Consider the following 20,281-nt stretch of genomic DNA (forward strand, 5'->3'; position numbering starts at 1 on the left):
GTTTCTGCTGAAAAGTCAGATGTTAACCTTATGGAGATTCCTGTGTATGCTATTTGTTGCTTTTCTCTTGCTGCTTTTAATATTTTTTCTTTGTAGTTAATTTTTGATAGTTTGATTAATATGTGTCTTGCCATGTTTCTTCTTGGATTTGTCCTGTATGGGACTCTCTGCACTTCCTGGACTTGATTAACTATTTCCTTTCACATATTAGGGAAGTTTTCAACTATAATGTCTTCAAATATTTTCTCCATCCCTTTCTTTTTCCCTTCTTCTTCTGGGACCCCTATAATTTGAATGTTGGTGTGTTAAATGTTGTGCCAGTGGTCTCTGAGACTGTCTCAATTCTTTTCATTCTTTTTTCTTTATTCTGCTTTGCTGAAGTTATTTCCACCATTTTATATTCCAGTCACTTATCCGTTCTTCTGCCTCAGTTATTCTGCTATTGATTCCTTCTAGAGTATTTTAATTTCATTTATTGTTTGTTCATCACTGTGTGTTTGTTCTTTAGTTCTTCTAGGTCCTTGTTTAATGTTTCTTGTATTTTCTCCATTCTATTTCTAAGATTTTGGATCATCTTTACTATCATCAATCTGAATTCTTTTTAAGTAGACTGCCTATTTATTCTTCATTTGTTTGGTCTAGTGGGTTTTCACCTTGCTACTTCATCTACTGCATATTTCTCTGTCTTCTCATTTTGTTTAACTTACTGTGTTTGGTGTCTCCTTTTCACAGGCTGCACATTCAGAATTCACTTTATTTTGCATGTCTGTCCCCAGTGGGTGAGATTGGTTCAGTGGCTTGTGTAGGCTTCCTGGTGGAGGGGACTGGTGCCTGTGCTCTGGTTCGTGAGGTTGGAACTTGCCCTTCTGGTGGGTGGTGTGTTTTGGGGAGCCTGTGAACTTAGTGTGCCTTTAGGCAGCCTCTCTGCTATTGAGTGGGGTTGTGTTTCTGTCTTGCTAGTTGTTTGACATGGGGCATCCAGCCCTGGAGTTTGCTGTCTGCTTGGTGGTGCTGGGTCTTAGTGTTCAGATCAAGATGTCTTGGAGAGGTGTATCTAATTGATATTACATGGGGCTTTGAGGTCTCTGGTGGTCCAATGTTCTGGACTCAGCTCTCCCATCTTGGAGGCTCAGGTCTGACACCCAGCCAGAGCACAAAGACCCTGCCAGACACAGGGCTTGGAAGAAAAGGAAGAAAAAAAAATGGACAGAACCCTTCAAGAAATGGTAAAAGCCAACCTAGAGACAAAATCACACAAAGAATCATATACATACACACTCACAAATGGAGCAAAAAGGAAAAAAAAATTAAATAAAATAACAAAATAAATAAATAAGGAAGAGGCAACCAAACCAATAAACAAATCCACCAATGGTAACAAGCACTAAAAACTAAACTAAGATAGACATAAAACCAAAAACAAATCAAACACAGAAAGCATACCCTAAGTCTACAGTTGCTGCCAAACTCCACAGCCTCAATATTGGGAATATTTGTTGTCTCTTTAGGTATTCCACAGATGCACAGTTTGTCAAGTTAATTGCAGAGATTTAAACTGCTACTCCTGAGACTGCACAGAGAAATTTCTTTCTCTTCTTTGTTCACACAGCTCCTGGGGTTCAACTTTGGTTTTGGCCCTGCCTCTGCATGTATTCCACCCTCAGGACTCTGTTCCCCTCCCAGACAGGAGGGGGTTAAAGGAGGAGCTGCTTAGGGCTCTCTTGCTCCCTCAGGCCAGGGAGAGGGAAAGGTAGTCATAATTGGAATGCGGGGAGTGTCTGCAGTGGCCAAGGCCCACAACATGTTGCAACAGCCTGAGGCACGCCGTGTGTTCTCCTGGGGAAGTTGTCCCTGGATCACCAAACCCATACAGTGATGTGCTGCACAGGCTCCTGGGGGGATGCAAGTAGTGACCTGTGCTTGCACACAGGATTCTTGGTGGCAGCAATGGCAGCGTTAGTGGTGCATGCCTGTCTCTGTGGTCCTAGCTGATAGCCACTGTTGGTGCTCATCTCTGGAGCTCACTTAGGTGGTGCTCTGCCTTCTGTGGGCACATGGAACAGGAATCCCCTCTCCTAGCACACCCTGAAACAATGGTCTCTTGCCTCTCCAGCAGGCCTGGAAATTTTCCTGAACTCCCTCCCAGCTAGCTGTAGTGCGTTAGCCAACTTCAGCCTGTCTTCACGTAGCCAACCCCAGTTCTCTCCCTGGTGTCTGATCTTTGAAGCCTGAGTCTCAGTTCCCAGCCCCCACCCACCCCACGGTGTGAGCAGACAAGTTTCTCAGGTTGGTGAGTGCTGGTCAGCACTGATCCTCTGTGCAGGAATCTCTCCACTTTGCCCTCTTCACCCCTGTTTCTGTTCTCCTCTCCATGGCTGTGAAGCTTCCCCTCCACCCATACCCCATCCCTGCCAGTGAAGGGGCTCCCTAGCATGTAGAAACTTTTTCCCCTTCACAGCTCCCTCCTAGAGATGCAGGTGCTGTTCCTATTCTTTTGTCTCTGTTTTTTCTTTTTTCTTTTGCCTTAGCCCTGTATGTGGGGATTTTCTTGCCTTTTGGAAAGTCTGAGGCCTTCTGCCAGCATTCAGTAGGTGTTCTGTAAGAGGTGCTCCACATGTAGATGTATTTTTGATGTATTTGTGGGGATGAAGGTGAGCTCCACATCTTACTCCTCCACCATCTTGAAGCCTAGTTCAACCAAAATTTTTAAAATAATAATAACACAACCAAATGTTGACAAGGATGTGGAAAAACTGGAATTCTCTTACATTACTATGGGGAATGTTAAATGGTACCACCTCTTTGGAAAACTCTTTAGATGTTTTCTGATAAACTTAAATATACACCCATCCTATCAGCTAGCAATTCAATCATAGATATTTACCAAAAAGAAGTGAAAGTATGTGTACACAAAAAGAATAATACAAGAATACTTATAGCAGCTTTATTTAAAATAAACCCAAACTGGAAAAAATTTTCCAAACTAATGTCTATCAGTAGAGAATGAAAAAACAATTTGTGGTATATTAATACAACAAAACATTACTCAGCAATAAAATATAATGAACTAATATAAATAATAATGTGGGTATAGCTTAAAAACCTATTGCATGAAAAAATACAAAAATACTAATAATGCCATTCAGATGGCATTCAAAAGCAGACAGAATTAGTCTAGGAACATAGAAATCAGAACAGTGGTTGTTGGCCATGGGGTGAGGTTTGACTCAAAGGGGACAGGGAGGAATTTGCTTGCTGATGGAATTGTTCTCTATCTCGCTTGGAATGTTGCTTACATAGGTGTATGTATCTGTCAGAACTCATGAATTGTATGTTTAAGATCTGCATATGTCACTGTACATAAAGTTTACATACATACACACATACACAGAAAAGAATGTGTACAGAGTCGCTGCTAGGTGTAAAGCACTATAATGAGAATTGTGGGGGACCCAAAGAACAATGAGACATCCCTGAGAATAAGAAGATGATATATTCACTAAAACATGGTTTGGAGGTCTAAGTAGTGAAGATATTATTAGAAGCCTTAGCGATAATAAGCAGGACCCTGTGGGGCTCCTGGGCACAAAAGACTTTCTGTGTCCCCCATTTCTTTGCTGACAGGAAATAGGCTTCATTCAGCCTCCATGACCTTCCTTGAGTTCCAACAGCAGGTTCAAACAGTTGTTAATTAGGGAAGGGAAGGGATTCAAGATAAGGGAGAAACAAACATTCAAGAGAAACAATAGTGCAGCCTTGGGGCTAAGCCCTGGTTCCCCATCAAGGGATACACATAATAATATCTTTGAGCTGTTTTGTAGATGCGAAAACCCCCACCAGGTTGAAGAAGTTAACTGTATGCATCCCACAAACATGTAGACACCAGACAGGTTGGTACATGGAGGTTGATGATGCTGAATCCTACTTACCTCACCATGAACCAATCAGAAGGATGTCCACAAGCTGATCACTCCCTCTTTAAACCATTACTATGAAACTTCTCACTACCCTGTCCAAGGGGGGACACACATTTTTGAGGACATTTGCTCACTGTGGTCCCGTTTTGCCTGACAAAACAATAAAATTATTCATTTCTACTTCACCCAAAACTCTGTCTCTGAGATTTAATTTGGTGTCGGGGTACAAAGGCCAGATTCAGCTTCATTAGTAAATCATTCTTTTGCCCTTAGCAAAGGTAGTTTTTATCCTTGTTTTATTACAACAGTAATATAGTTATAAACTAGAACAGCTACTCATTAAATAGATAACATAACCACTTAAGTACATTTTGTAAAAATATAAACACTTTAGAACAGCTAAGCTTTGCTCATTTACTTTATCTTTTAACCACATTCTTGTTTCTATTCATGGTTAAGTGCATTGCTTTTTAAAATTCATTCTCCATAGTATTTTCTGTGCCTGACCATTTCCCATCTGCAGAATCTCTTTTCTACTTCCTAAAGGTAGCTTCCTTTCCTTCTTTACTTGTCACTGGGGAGAGAACTGATCAGTTCCATTGTAATCAGAGAGTAGGCATAAACTTGTCTTTTTAGCATTCTTAGTTATCCTGCTCAATACCACGCACCCATGCTGTGTTCCTTCTGACACCTCCTCTTTTTCTCTCTCCTCTTGGCAAAACAGAAAGCAACAAGAATTATGTAGCAGCATGAAGTCTCTGGTCTGAACGAAAACTCTGTGATTGTCTTTTTCCAACCAAGAAGTTCTCTGGAGGACAGCTTCTAAATTGTCTTAAGCTCCCCTCCCAGTAGGTATGCTAGATGCTTACTAATTAATTTGAACTGAATGGGCCCTTAGCAACTCTCATTCACAGAATTAAATCTCTGTGCTCTGTATATTTGAAAGGACTATACCTTCCAAGAGTGCAAGCTTTTACAACCTGGATAAGGTTTGTGAGCAGATATTTTATAAGCAGCAAGTTAAGCCTAGTTATTAACATATTAATATGTTAATATTTAGAACATATTACAAAGAAAAGAATGGGGAATACTGGTTGATGAGAACTTTAGGCATTAAACTGAACCACTTAATTTTAGTAGATGTTTAGGTACCTATTATATGTATCAACATAATGAAAAGATCAGTTGACAACAGTACATGCATCTTTTCTGAAAATCTGGAGTTATTTTTATGTAAGTGATCTTCAAGTGTGGCGGAAGAAAATTAGATTCTAAAAGAAGAAAAACTGAATTATTTCAGAAACTGACAATGATGTTAAGAGTGGGTGAATATTACAAAACAGCAAAATGTTAGTTGATCAGACATGTTTGGATTAATAGCAGTTCTGTGATGCTTTTTGAAAAGAAATTATAGAAAGCACCCAACTATCATTTATCTTCACCCTTACTGAAAGTAATTTTTAGAAAAAAGAATACCAGGAATAGCATAATTACTGGAACTGAAATACTCCCACGGTAAGTGTTGAGTACTTATTTTATTATTTGCAAATGTATCTTTCTTCAACTTTACATATATCATAACTAATGTACTTGGCCACCCCAATGGTAGCGCACCCCACAAAGGCTGTTTTGTCTCCATGTCTCTGTGGACAAAGAATGTTGCCTACCATTTCAGTAAACAAAGGATGTTGAAGCCACCAGGCCCTCAGCCACTGCAGCCACGCCAGTCAGTGCACCCTGCAGGGAATTTGGGATGAAAAAAAGACAAGTTGCCTGTCAGCAAGCCATCAGCCTCTGAAGCCGCCCGCAGTGGTGCACCCTGAGGAGATTCAGGTTGGAGAAAAACAGGATACTGGCCATAGATAGATAAGGTGCCTACCAAAGGAATATTTTCAAGAAACCCAGACTCTTGCTTCTTCTCATACATAGAAAAGCACTAAATTCATTAATTTGAGATGTCTGGTTTTCTTTAATTAGCAGTAATCTTTTGATGTTCCAACTACCTGGATCTTTTTGCAAAAACTCCTATATATCCTGGCTCCTCCATTACCTCCTCAGAACAGCCCCTCAGAACTACTGAGAAGCCATATCCTGGGCTTACGTCCTCAGTAAATCCACCAAATAAAACATAATTCTCAATTTTTAGGTTGTGCAGTTTGTTTGTTTGTTTGTTTCCAGCTGACATCTCCAAGTGACTTAGCTGACATCTGGTGCTATAGATTGAATGTTTCCCCCACCCCAAATTCATATGAAAAATCTTAATACCCGATGTGATAATATTTGGAGGTGGGGCATTCGGGAGGTAATTAGATCATGAAGGTAGAGCCTCACGAATGGGATCAGTGTTGATAAATGGAATATTGCTGGCATATCAGTAAATAAAGGATGTCATGGTCATCAGCGATTGAAGCCACCACCTGGCCGTGAGCTGGTGAGCCCTGAGGGACCTCAGGAAGGAAAGAATACCTGCCATCTAGCAGCCACCAGACTGAAGCCACTCCCCACCGTGAGCCCTGAGGAAACTCAGGATAGAAAACACAGGATACTGACCCCAGAGAGCTGAGGTTCATATCAAAGGAAAGATTTCAGTGAGCTCCCAGACTCTTGCATCTTCCCATACATAGAAAAGTGCTAAATTCCTTAACTCGAGATTAATCCTTTGTTCTTACTACCTGGCCTTTGTTGTAAAACTCCTACATACCCTGGGTCCCCAACTTGCCTCTTCCTCGGAAAAGTTCTATCAGGGTTACTTGAGATGCTGCCTCCTGGGCTTGAAGTCCTAAAAATTCCCGCTGAAAAAAACATAACTCTCAACTTTTGGGTTGTGAATAATTTTTCAGTCGACAGTGTCTTTATGAAAGAGACCCCATAGAGCTCCACTGCCCCTTCTGCCATGTGGGGGAGACACAGAGAAAAACGGCCATCTATGAATTAGAAAACAGGCTCTCACCAGACACCAAATCTGCTGATGCCTTGATCTTGGACTTCCCAGCCTCCAGAATCATGAGCAATAAATGTGTGATGTTTATAAGCCATCCAGTCTATGGTTTTCTATTACAGCAGCCCAAAGGGACCAAGAAACAAGCCACACCCACGGTTTCTGTAATATCTGGAGGTTCTCAACTCTGGTTGTTCATCAGACTTAAGTATGGACATTTTTAAGTACATGGAAAGCTTATCTGAACTTACTGAATCATAATCTTCAGAAAAGGACCTTTACCCCTGTACTTTATTTAGAGTGGCATAGACGATTTTGATGTGTAACCCAGTGTGAGAACTATTGGTGCAGACCAACCTCTTACTCAAGAATGCAAGTGATAAACTAAAACCGGCATAAATTTTCTCTCCCTGTGTTAAATTATATTTGGACGAGGCATGCTTTCCTATCTCTCTGTTAAAGAATATTGGGATTAAACAAAAGTAACCTAACTACTTGCTCCAGGGAATATATGCTCTTGGAAGATACGTCTGTGAACCAATGAAAAAGCCTTACTTATCAAGACAGTTTACTCATCAAAACTGACTCCAAGACTTTTGCCCCAATATGCCCCCAATTCCAAAGCTATTATGTGATAAGATCTGCTAAATCCTGAGTATATCTTGCCTTATGGACTGACTTTTAAGTTTCCCAGATCAAGTCACAATGCCTTACAAGTAGACTCCCTGACTCCCCCTCTTTTGAGGAACTTCTAAGACCCTGTCAAGGTTGTTTTTGCCCTGATGGCAGTGTGTCCAATAAGCTTACCTTTGCTTTATCAATAGGTATTTTTGGTGAGTTGAAAGTCACAGTTCAATCATCATCACTCAGTTGCATAAATTATATATTTGATAACAATGGCTACATTTTATAAGAATAAAATATAGAGTTTGAAAGGCATAAATCACCTAGGTACAGACTAAGGTGAATTACTTGGGCATTTTTTGCAAAGGTTGCCTTGGTTCCTCCTTTCCACAGATGATTTTGTTCTTGGGTGTGCTCTGGCAATACTGCAAGTTTTGATAACGCAGAACATCCTAGTTTAATACCTTCACCTGAAGAAGCTGACAACAATTTCTAAGTTCCATTTTCTCCTGTTCAAGCATCACGCTACTCCCAGGAATCCAAAGTCCCTGATTGTTTTCCCTTTGTTAGGGGTTATTCTGTTGCTGTTTCCATCTATTAATATATGTGCTAAACCAATTAGGAAAATATTACCTGTGACCATTAGGCAATTATGACATTTACTTCATCTTAATCTGTATCTCCTACTTAAAAAAAAAAACTGTTTCTATTTATTTTACATAGAAGTAATTTTACTGTATCTAAATCCTAAACCTATATTTGACTTTAGACACAAATTTCAAAAATTTCTGAGAAAATATGTCGGAGCTCATGAACTGATGTTCTAAAATGGAAAATATTCAAGAAAATTAAGAGACTATCAAAAAAAGAAAGGTCTGAGAAGAAGGAACATTAGATTAAATTACCAAAGGACAAATAAGGATATTTGACTGATGAGCTTGGATTTTTAAAGGGCACATATAAAAGACAATTAAGAGTGAATTTGATAGAATGGGATGATGTGAGGATCCAGAATAAGCCTACAGTTGTGCCCCCAAAATTAAAATAAAATTATTTTAAAGTTAAATTTGGCTAAAAGGACCTTCAAAATTACCTATGTAGTATGAAGAGGAAAAGGAACTGAGCTTGAAAAACTTGACAAGAGCCGTTACATCCATTCCTGGGAGCATGTGGTTAAAGGTCAAAATTCTTAAAAGCTTTTGACTCAACCTCAAACTCCCATATTTAAGATAAAGAAAAATAGACTTTAAAAATAAATGTCAACATGTGTATTTTTGATTCACTATTTGAAGTCCTGGGACATGTCTGGTTTGAGGCAATAAGGGAGGAATTAGTGAGATAAAGCCACACAACAGTTCAGCTCAGGTGGGTCATTTAGTGCTAAGGATTGGGTCCAGCTGCAAGTTCAGACACAACTATGATGCATGGCATTAAATAGGCTAGGACTCTATGGCATAATTTTAATAGAATGAGCATTAGATTTATCCGTGATACTTATTTCTGTTTCATTTTATGATACTGTCTGGATCTGTAGTTAAGGCAGCAAAGACATGAAATAAGTTTGGACACCCAAATCTCAATATCAGGTAAAACATTTGCTCATATTTTAATGTATAGACCTCCAGACTTGGTGTATGCAGATATAGAGACACATAAGATTGGTATAATACAGTGCATAGTGTTTTATAACCTTTTAAACTTTACAGATTAAGCTTTGTCAAAAATATTCATCCTTAACTTTTAATGTCTGCATAGAAATTGGATTGGATCATAATTGATTTAACTATCAAACTATTGTTAAAACTAATATTTTAGCCCCCAAACATTCCTATGGCTATAATATTTTCATACACTACTAACTATTTTCTCCAGATAAACTCCTAGAAGTAGAAATACTGGGTCCAATGCTATGCACATTTTTAAGGCTTTTCTCTCATCATTTAAGCTGTTAAAAGTATTGTTGGGGCTTCCCTGGTGGCGCAGTGGTTGAGAATCCGCCTGCCGATGCAGGGGACACGGGTTCGTGCCCTGGTCCGGGAAGATCCCACATGCCGCGGAGCGACTGGGCCCGTGAGCCATGGCCGCTAGGCCTGCGCCTCCGGAGCCTGTGCTCCGCAACGGGAGAGGCCACAGCAGTAAGAGGCCCGCATACCAAAAAAAAAAAAAAAAAAAAAAGTCTTGTTGGCAGGAATTTATTGATGATGAAAAATTGTATATGTGTTAAAGAATAAAGGCAAATGTCAGTGATTTTACTATTTCAGAGTATGATATTTTAATACATTGGGTGTATCAAGTTGGCAACAAATAAGGAAGTGTTAAATATAATGTCAGAAGATCTGGATTAAATTCCCACCATGTCACCTGTTACTAGAATCTTTAAGAAATGAATTGATCTCAATCAACCTATTTCATCATCTTTAAAGTTGGATTAATAATACCTGTCATAGCAACCTCTCGTGCTTGTTTTAAGAATTAATATGAAACAAAGTACATGGAGAGCTTAGAAATATATATCAAGATTTTCAGTAAACTCAGGGCTGAATGGAAGTCATAGCTGGATCTCTGAGCATGGCTACAGTACCCACGGGAGCCCAAGTACAGCTGAGTAGGTCCAGGAGCTGCATGGTCCTCTGATCAGCTAGACTTCAACATGTACATTATTCAGAGAAGCAGTTACTGCTTAAAGTAAGGGATCATGTCACTCTTTTTCTATTGTTACCTCACAAATTACACTATATGGTTTAAACAAAAACAATCATTCACTATCATTCACAGTTTCTGAGGGTTAGAAATTCAGACAAGGTTATCTGGAGCCTCATTTGGAACGCATGAAAGCTGGAGGCTGGAATATTCTGAAGGTTCCTTCATGTACATGCCTGGCAGTTGATGCTAGTTCTGAGCTAAGGAATGGTTGGACTATCACTTTGAATGTCTATATATGACCTTGACATGTGCCCTGGTTTTCCTTACAATGGTGGCTGGGTTAACCTGGGGCCTGGATTCTATGGAGAAGCATCAAGAGAGAAAGGGAGAGACAGACACAGAGAGACACAGAGACAGTGAGAAGCAGGAAAAAGTCACCTTGCCTTTATGAACCAGCAAGTAGTTATGGAGATCACATGTCATAATCTCCACCACATGCTACTGGTTGACAGTTTCAAATGTGCGCTCTGGTTCAAGAAGAGGAATAATGATGGCACCTCTTGATAGAGGTGTGTCAATATCACATTGTAAGGCACCACCTGGGATATAATATATCTTGGTGAAACCATCTTTGGAAAATACAATGTAACACAGAATATACAAACCCCTAGAACTGTTACTTCTCTCCTCCTCTATAAAGTTGTAAAAGCTACATTCTTCCTCCCAGGAGCCATCTTGTGAAGGTACCAGGGGTCTTGTTGTGGGGTGGAAAACTCAAGAAATCTGAAAGGTTAGAAAGGCTAAGGATTTTTTTAAAAAGCTGCCTTGAAAATTATTAGTATTAACTAAGTTCTAAGCTGGGTTAAATTAATGACTAATATTCTAATATTTTTTACTACCCAATGTTTAGGGCTTGAAAGAATCATTTAGTTATACATAAAATTTAAAAATATTGAGTTTTCTCAACACCTTCATTCTAATATAAGTTAAAATTTATTACTCTGTTTTTATTGAATTAGGTTTGTTAAAAAGAATTATTTCAGGTTTAGACAGAATTCTGCTTACTTGTACTTAATATAGCAAGTTGCCTGATGAGGATTGAATATTAAAATTGTTGAAGTTGGAAAATCTTATCTGGGATTTGAGGAAGACACCTTTGAACTAGGAGAATGGTTGTGTTTTGATAGATGTTTATAAATATGCACTGACTAAAGAGATGCCTTACAGTTATTCTTGGGGAAGTCCTAAACTCATGACTGTTGATGCCCAGGAGTAAATCCTGAATGTGGTAGATTTGGGGGAAATTTACTGTCAGATGTTATGATTGCCTTACATGATTAAAGAGTGAAGAAGGTGTGGGTTCTTGATATCAGTGCATCCAGTAAGCAAACTTTGGACATAGGGAGAAACAATAGCTCCTCTTTTCTCAGGCTAGGAGGCATCTGGAGACTCTTTTCATCTTTTGAGTTGGCAGACAGGAGCCATGTTGGGCCTCTTTTTCTTGTCCAGACCTTTGTCTTTTGTTTTTGTTCTACTTTCTTGTCTTGTTTCATTCTACTTTTTTTGTTTACTTCATTCTGTCTTGCATTTCCTGTACTCTATTCTTTGTTTTGGATATCATATTTATAATTTTCAGAGGTTTTTCTTTTGTATTGTTTCTTTTCATACCATTTTTTTTTCTTATGGATGAAATATATTCTCTTACCTCTGAAAGATATCAATTACAGTTACTTTGATTTAAGTTTTCTCCAGGCACTTTTTCTGCTTACTTATTTTGTAGCTATCTTTAATGTTGGGGAATTTCAGTTTCTGGTTACATAGTGTTGGTTACATTGAAGAATGAGACACCAAAATTAATCAGTAGCTCTGTGCTGGTGGACTGGAAGGTTTCCCTGGAGGGTGATAGGGTGAACAGCTGGCTTTTCTCTAACTTCCAATGTAAATGTTGATAAATATTGCCTCCTTCAATTGATTTTCCAGAGAAGGACCTGTCAGTATCATTCACAGGAAGTTTACAGCTAGTTTAGGAAAGGTAAAGGGAGGTTTTTCACCATTCCATATACACATCTTTACCTATTCTTTCTATGTACAACTTTGTTCTTTGCCCTCCTGTGTGCCTATCTCTTTACATATAGATTTATATTGGGGAAGGGAGGTTCAGAAGGGACGGTTATCCATGTGTTTAGAGTGGAAGCCTGAAGGTATAGAAATTCTTTTAAAGTCAGCTCCCCAAACACTCTCATATGCTACTTTGTGTCAACTTTCTGAGACTTTCTAGAGTTCCATGGAGAAAACTGCCTTGTTTCTCACCAAACCACTCCAGCAACTGCAGGAACAGTGGTAAACCATGCATTTTCCTTCGCCTGCCTTCTACCTTCATACACTGGGATAAGAGGGCTATAGAAGTCACCTAGTTTCATTTGAATTTAGGATTCATAGTTTTATCTCCTCCTTAATGCTTTGGGATAATTTTTAAAAGGAGAAGGGAAAAAATATGTTGACTCTACTCTTTGAAATTCTAAATCTGGTTAATATATCAAATATATATTTGAATAGAATTAATATATTTAAGCTAGAACATCTAGATTTTAAAGAATAGAAATAAAATAAGAAACATCCAGAATCCTATAACTCTGAGATAATCACTCTTAAAGTATTAATATATATTCTTAATTGACATATTATTATTCTATCTTGCTGTTCTAAGGTTAATTTTTTAACCACCCAAGTCCTCAATTTACACCAAGTAAACTCCTTTCACAGCCAGTTTACCATTTAATAGAATGATGCTTCCTTTAGTGTATCAAGTATATCTCTTTATTTACAGCTATTTTTCTGGAAGGCATTTACAAACATTAGAGAGCACTCCATAAAGACCTGGACTCTAAGAATTGATACTTCTTGTCTATACAAATAAATAACTCAAGTCAAAAACAAAAATTCCATACAATGGAGAAAAATGATAAGCGTTAGTCAGTGATTTCTTCTCTAGAAAGAAAGAAACGATCTGTAGTTTCACCTTCCACAGCTCAGAAACAATAACACTTGTGAAGCTCTCATGAGCTACCAAATTAATCAGTCATAATTCATGACATTGAGAAATCCCTTCACAACAGAGGCTGTGTCTTATTTATCCTTATCTCTTTCCTGGTGCCTAGATAACTACTTTGCACATATTTCATGTTTAAGAAAAGGATATTAAATACCTGAAAAAATACCTCTGACATAATTTAATAGACTATATTTTTGCATTCAGGTTTCTTTTTCCCTTTGCTGATATCAATTTCAATTTAGACTAAGATATGGGAGAAATTAATTTATTATGTAGATAGCATCTGCAAGTGAAAATAAAATGTAGTTTCCTTGGCTTTCCTCGGAATATGGGTGCTTTGCTTCTCTTTCAAGCAAAAAATATATTATTTTATCAGAAATGTGTGAAAGAAGTCTAACTTTTGAAAATATCAAAAGAAAAGTGGTATATTTGGAATATAACAAATTTGGTTAGTTTACACTTTTTAATTTAATGATTTATTTATTACTAGAAAATCTATATTGATTGCATTAAAAATACAGATAAGAAACAAAGATAAAAAAGAAGCTTAGAATCATAAGCCCAATAGTCAAAGATAGCCACTGTTTACATCTTTGTTTTACTTTTTATGCATAATATATTTACCAAATTTAAAAGCAAAGAATTGCATGATTTGCTCATACAAATAATTAAAATGTTCAAACATCCCTGGGAGAGTGTAAAGTAATATAGACACTTTAGAAGCATTCTGACAGTTACCCAAAAGGTTAAACAGAGTTGCTATATGACCGGGCAATTCTACTACCAGGTATGTACGAAAGAGAAATGAAAATATATGGCCACTCAAAAACATGTACGTGAATGTTCATAGTAGCTTTATTCATAATAGCCAAAAGTTTGTCTGGTTTTGGTACCATGGTGATGCTGGCTTTGTAAAATGAGTTCAGAAGCATTCCTTCCCCTGCAACTTTTGAAATAGTTTGAGAGGATCAGTGTTATCTCTCCTTTAAAGGTTTAGTAGAATTTACCTGTGAAGCCATCTGGTCCTAGAGTTTTGTTTATTGGGAGTTGTTACATTACTGATTCAATTTCAGAATGATAATTAATCTGTTCTTATTTTCTATTTCTATTTCTTCCTGGTTCAGCCTTGGGAGATTGTATGTTTCTAGGAATTTATCCATTTCTTCTAGGTTGTCCATTTTACTGGCATATACTTGCTCATAGTAATCTCTTATGATTTTTGTATTTCCTCTTACATTTCTGGTTTTATTTATTTGAGCCCTCTTTTTTTTTTTCCTGATGTATCTGGCTAAAGTTTAATCAATTTTGTTTATCTTTTCCAAGGACCAACTCTTAGTTTCATTGATATTTTCTATTGTTTTTTAGTCTCTCATTTATTTCTGCTCTGATCTTCTTACGTTTTCTACTAATTTTAGATCTTGTTAGATCTTGTTTGTTCTTCTTTTCCTCATTCCTTTAGATGTAACATTAGATTGTTTATTTGGGTTTTTTATTATTTCCTGAGGTGGATGCACTAGTAGGTGGGGCTGGCTCCCAGCCTGGTTGGCTTCCATACTCTGCCTCATGTGGTGGCTGTTGCCCTGCTGGTGGGCAAGGCTGGGTCCTGGTGGGCATGGCTGTGGCACACCTAAGGAGGTTCCCAGGGCTGGTACTAACCTGCTGATGGATGAGCAAATCCCCACTGCTGCCTAATTTCTTATGACCTGTGAGACAAAAATTGTTGTTAAAATTTTACTTGGCTGGATAGAAATCAAAAGATGAATAATATTTTATAACATGCAAAATTATATGAAATTCAAATTTCAGTGTCATATGTAAAGTTTTCTTGATACAACCAAACCCCTTTATTTATATATCATCTGCGGCTGTCTTCACACTACTCAGAGATAAGTAGTTGAGACAGATAGTCAATGGTCTGCAAAGTCTAAAATACTTACTCTCTTGCCCTTTACAGAAAACATTTGCTGACCCTTGGTTTAATCTTTTTGTTCCAGTGTAATGTCAGCATCATTTGTGCATTCTTGTCAAACAGGAAGAAATGCTTCCCATTTCAGAATGGGAAGTAATTCTATCTGGCTCATGCAACCTAAGACTAACTTATTAGAATTGGAAGCCTGTTTTTTAAGTTGTTCAGCTACTGTATCTTGAATAATAAAGAAAAATTCAGGAAAACCAAACAGAAAGGCATCTGCTGATGAATATAACATTTTGTCCACTGCCTTTATGCAAGAGTGTGCCTCAGCCATAAGCATCATTCACTTTTTCATGATCTCTTTATCCCAGGATGAGATAATCATTGAAGTATCAGGGTTTTTTAAATCCTCATTTTGAGTGATCTATTTATCTTTAAGAGTGACTCATTAGAAGCTAGGACCTATTACTTTTTGTCTCACTGATTTATCTTACTTAATGAGATAAAGTTTAGAGGCCCTGGTTATTGTCAGCAATGAGGACTTCAATTTTTGTTTTTATCTCAGAACTTGCAACATGTAAAGAAATGTAATGTTCACATTTCTTCACCCCCCAAAGTAAGATCATCACCAACAGAACTTGAAAGGAAAGTATCTTCCTTTAAGTTTTGAAAGGACATACTTGGTTTCTCTTCAGTATTGGGTGTTTATTACCAAGATGCATATATAATGCAGTAAAGTACATATTTTTTGTTTTTTCTGGTAATATCATAGACTCTGAGACTGGGGTATACAAAAGCTCCAGAGATAATGAAAAGAGTAAGTTAGAGATATTGTTACTACCAGAGACCTTCATTTTCTTTGTTCATCTACTATTTTTACTTTCAGGGGAGATAATTTAATTATATCAGTTTTTTACCAGGCAATATGATGTAAAAACACCTGCAAAAAGAACTACATATATGTTAAATTTATGTTAAACTGAGATAATATTCTAGGACTCAATATGTTTGGCCCAGACCAAAGTGAAGAGATAAAAGAGCTGAAGGAATCACTGTACCTAGGAAATCTTTGGTGGTGACTGAAATCTCAGGTATTTTTCTTGAGATGGAATGTTATTCTGGTTCATAAATTTAGTAGATAGGAGGACCACTTATGTCTGCTTCCTGGTCATCAACATCATAACTCCATCCAAAATCATTTGTTCCATGGGTTAGGGAACCATGAGCTTGATTTTTTTTTTTATTACTAAATATACTTTCCAAGTATATATTCCTGACTTTGGGACATCACTATTGGAAAAAGTATTTTCCATTTTCCCACCTACTATGAGATAAATTCAGTCACAGTCATCTATCACTTAACAACATTAGCCTCCAGTGGACCACTGGGGTCAATGTGTGAAAACTTTTGAAGTGTCCCTTCTCTAGATAACAATCTCGTGCCTTTATAAGTTTTTCAGTTTTTGAAGAAGACAGAGTACAGTGGCAGAGTCTGTATAAAAGCAATTATAGGAACCTGTACCAGAGGTTATTTTCTCATTGTCTCCAGTCTTCTTATAACAAATGAGGCAATGTATCCTTGTCTTAGTAACAAAATTTAATATTTACTATTTCTAGAGCTTTCCTTAATATTTTATATACATTCTCTTTATTCACAACAGCCTTTTGGAGTAGTATTCTCATCCCCACATTACATTTATTTTGAAGAGACCGAGACCCCAAATCACACAGCAAGTTTAAGGGGAACTCAATATTTGTCCCCAGGCTGTTTTCACTACAAGGTTGATATAATGGCTTGTTGGTATGAAAGAAGCACAGCTCCCATCTTTATTAGGCCAGTACAGTTTCCTTGGTTATACAGATAAAATAAAATCTTAGGGAATACTTTAAAATTTCATCTTATCCTTTCTAAGCCACGAACAAATGTCTCTGGTGTTATAATTCCCTAAATCTTGAGAACTGCATGCACTTCTTGCTCTTGTCGGTGGTCACTACCTGACCAGTCCCATTATAATCAACAGCTCTTGTGGTTACAGTCTCTCCAACCTGTGGAGAAAGGACAAGAAGTCCTCTGACCCCTTCTGGGGCTTCTTTATCAGCCTCTCCTTCTGGCTATTAACTGGGAGGACACACTTTGTAGGAAACATAATGTGAGCTCCAACAACCAGCCAGGTGATGTCAATAGATCTACTATATAATTCCTTCTCCCAAAACACTGAATGTATTTGCCTAAATTATGCCAAATGCTGGCTCTTCACAGCAGTCATTATGAACCAGGGATTAGTATAATTGTGCATCAGTTAAAACAACACGCTGTTAAAGCTCTTGAGAGCTGTCCATGATTGTGCTTCAATGTGCATTCCTGATGGGTCTAAAAAAAAACAAATGAAGCGTGCTCCAAGTACCTGTTTATGTCTCCCAGACAAAGGATCTCTAAAACGAAGAACACCTCATCTCATCTACCTTCTGTCAATACTCTGATGACTTGTACAAATCATCCTGGGTCCATTCCCACTCCTTCTGAGTATGAATTTTCATAGTGATGCTAAGGTAAGTGCAAATTCCAACTCTAGTTTCTTTTTTATCTCATAACTGGAAAGGCCATCCTCACTGCCAAAAAATAAAGAGAGAGGGAGGGGTTCAGGTAACAGGGAAATGGTTAGAAATGTCCTGGTGTATCAAGTATTCCAAACTTAAAGCCTCCTTTAATCCTTCTAAAAGTCCACAATTCAGTGAAACAAATCTTAATTTGATCAACCAGAACCCTGATTTTTTTTAAATTGGAGTATATTTGCTTTACACTGCTGTGTCAGTTTCTGCTATACAGCAAAGTGAATCAGCCATACATACATATATCCCCTCTTTATTGGATTTCCTTCCATTTAGGTCACCACAGAGCACCAAGTAGAGTTCCCTGTGCTATACAGTAGGTTCTCATTAGTTATCTATTTTACACTTAGTAGTGTGTATATGTTAATCCCAATCTCCCAACTCACCCCACCTTGTGTTTCCCCCTTGGTATCAGAATATGTTTATTCTCTATGTTTATTCTCTATGACTGTGTCTCTATTTCTGCTTTGCAAATAAGATCATCTATACCATTTTTCTAGATTCCACATATATGTGTTAATATGTGATATTTGTTTTTCTCTTTCTGATTTACCTCACTCTATATGACAGTCTCTAGGTCCATCCATGTCCCTACAAATGACACAATTTTATTTCTTTTTAATGCTGAGTAATATTCCATTGTATATATATACCACATCTTCTTTATCCATTCCTCTGTTGATGGACATTTAGATTGCTTCCATGTTTTGGTTATTGTAAATAGTACTGCAATGAACATTGCGGTCCATGTATCTTTTTGAATTATGGTTTTGCTCTGGGTATATGCCCAGGAGTGGGATTGCTGGGTTATATGGTAGTTCTATTTTTAGGTTTTTAAGGAATCTCTGTACTGTTCTCCATAGTGACTGTATCAATTTACATTCTCACCAACAGTGTAAAATGTTTCCCTTTTCTCCACACCCTCTCCATCATTTATTGTTTGTAGATTTTTTGATGATGGATATCCTGAGTGGTGTGAGGTGATACCTCATTGTAGTTTGATTTGCATTTCTCCAACGACTAGTGATGTTGAGAATATTTTCATATGTTTATTGGCCAACTGTATGTCTTCTTTGGAGAAATGTCTATGTAGGCCTTCTGCAAAGTTTTTGATTGGGTTGTTTATTTTATTTTTTTATATTGACCTGCATGAGCTGTTTGTATATTTTGGAGATTAATCCTCTGTCAGTTGCCTCACTTGCAAATGTCTTCTCCCATTCTGAACATTGCCTTTTTGTCTCCTTTTTGGTTTCCTTTACTGTGCAAAAGCTTTTAAGTTTTATTAGGTCCCATTTGTTTATTTTTGTTCTTATTTCCATTATGCTAGGAGGTGGGTCAAAAAAGATCTTGCTGCAATTTATGTCAAAGAGTGTTCTGCCTATGTTTCCCTCTAAGAGTTTTATAGTGTCTGGCCTTATGTTTAGATCTTTAATACATTTTGAGTTTATTTTTGTGTATGGTGTTAAGGAGTGTTTTAATTTCATTCCTTTACAGGTAGCTGTCTGGTTTTCCTAGCACCACTTATCGAAGAGACATTCTTTGCTCCATTGTATAATCTTGCATCCATTGTCATGGATTAAGTGACCATAGGTGTGTGGGTTTATCTCTGGGCTTTCTATCCTGTTCCATTGATCTATATTTCTGTTTTTGTGCCAGTATCATACTGTCTTGATTACTGTAGATTTATAGTATAGTCTGAAGTCAGGGAGTTTGATTCCTCCAGCTCCATTTTTTTCCATCAAGGTTGCTTTCGCTATTCAGGGTCTTTTTTGTCTCCATACAAATTTTAAGATTTTTTGTTCTAGTTCTGTAGAAAATGCCATTGGTAATTTGATAGGGATGGCATTGATTCTGTAGATTGCTTTGAGTAGTATAGCCATTTTCACAATGTTGATTCTTCCTATCCAAGAACATGGCATATCTCTCCATTTGTTTGTGTCATCTTTGATTTCTTTCATATCTTATAATTTTCTGCATACAGCTCTTTTGCCTCCTTAGGTAGGTTTATACCTAGGTATTTTATTCTTTTTGTTACAGTAGTAAATGAGATTGTTTCCTTAATTTCTCTTTCTGATCTTTCACTGTTAGTGCATAGGAATGCAAGAGATTTCTGTGTATTAATGTTGTATCCTGCAAATTTACTAAATTCATTGATTAGCTCTAGTAGTTTTCTGCTGGCATCTTTAGGAATTTATATGTATAGTATCATGTCATCTGCAAACAGTGACAGTTTTACTTCTTCATTTCCAATTTGGATTCCTTTTATTTCTTTTTTTTTTTTTCCTCTGATAGCCATGGCTAGGACTTCCAAAACTATGTTGAATAATAAAGGTGAGAGTGGACACCCTTGTCTTGTTCCTGATCTTAGAGGAAATGCTTTCAGTTTTTCAACATTGTGAATAATGTGTGTTGTGGGTTTGCCATATATGGCCTTTATTTTGTTGAGGTGGTTTCCCACTATGCCCACTTTCTGGAGGGTTTTTGTCATAAATGGGTGTTGAATTTTGTCAAAGGCTTTTTCTACATCTATTGAGATGATCATATGGTTTTTATTCTTCAGTTTGTTAATATGGTGTATCACATTG

This window comes from Kogia breviceps, chromosome 10 (genome assembly GCF_026419965.1).
Source record: "Kogia breviceps isolate mKogBre1 chromosome 10, mKogBre1 haplotype 1, whole genome shotgun sequence".
NCBI classification, from domain to species: Eukaryota; Metazoa; Chordata; class Mammalia; order Artiodactyla; family Physeteridae; genus Kogia; species Kogia breviceps.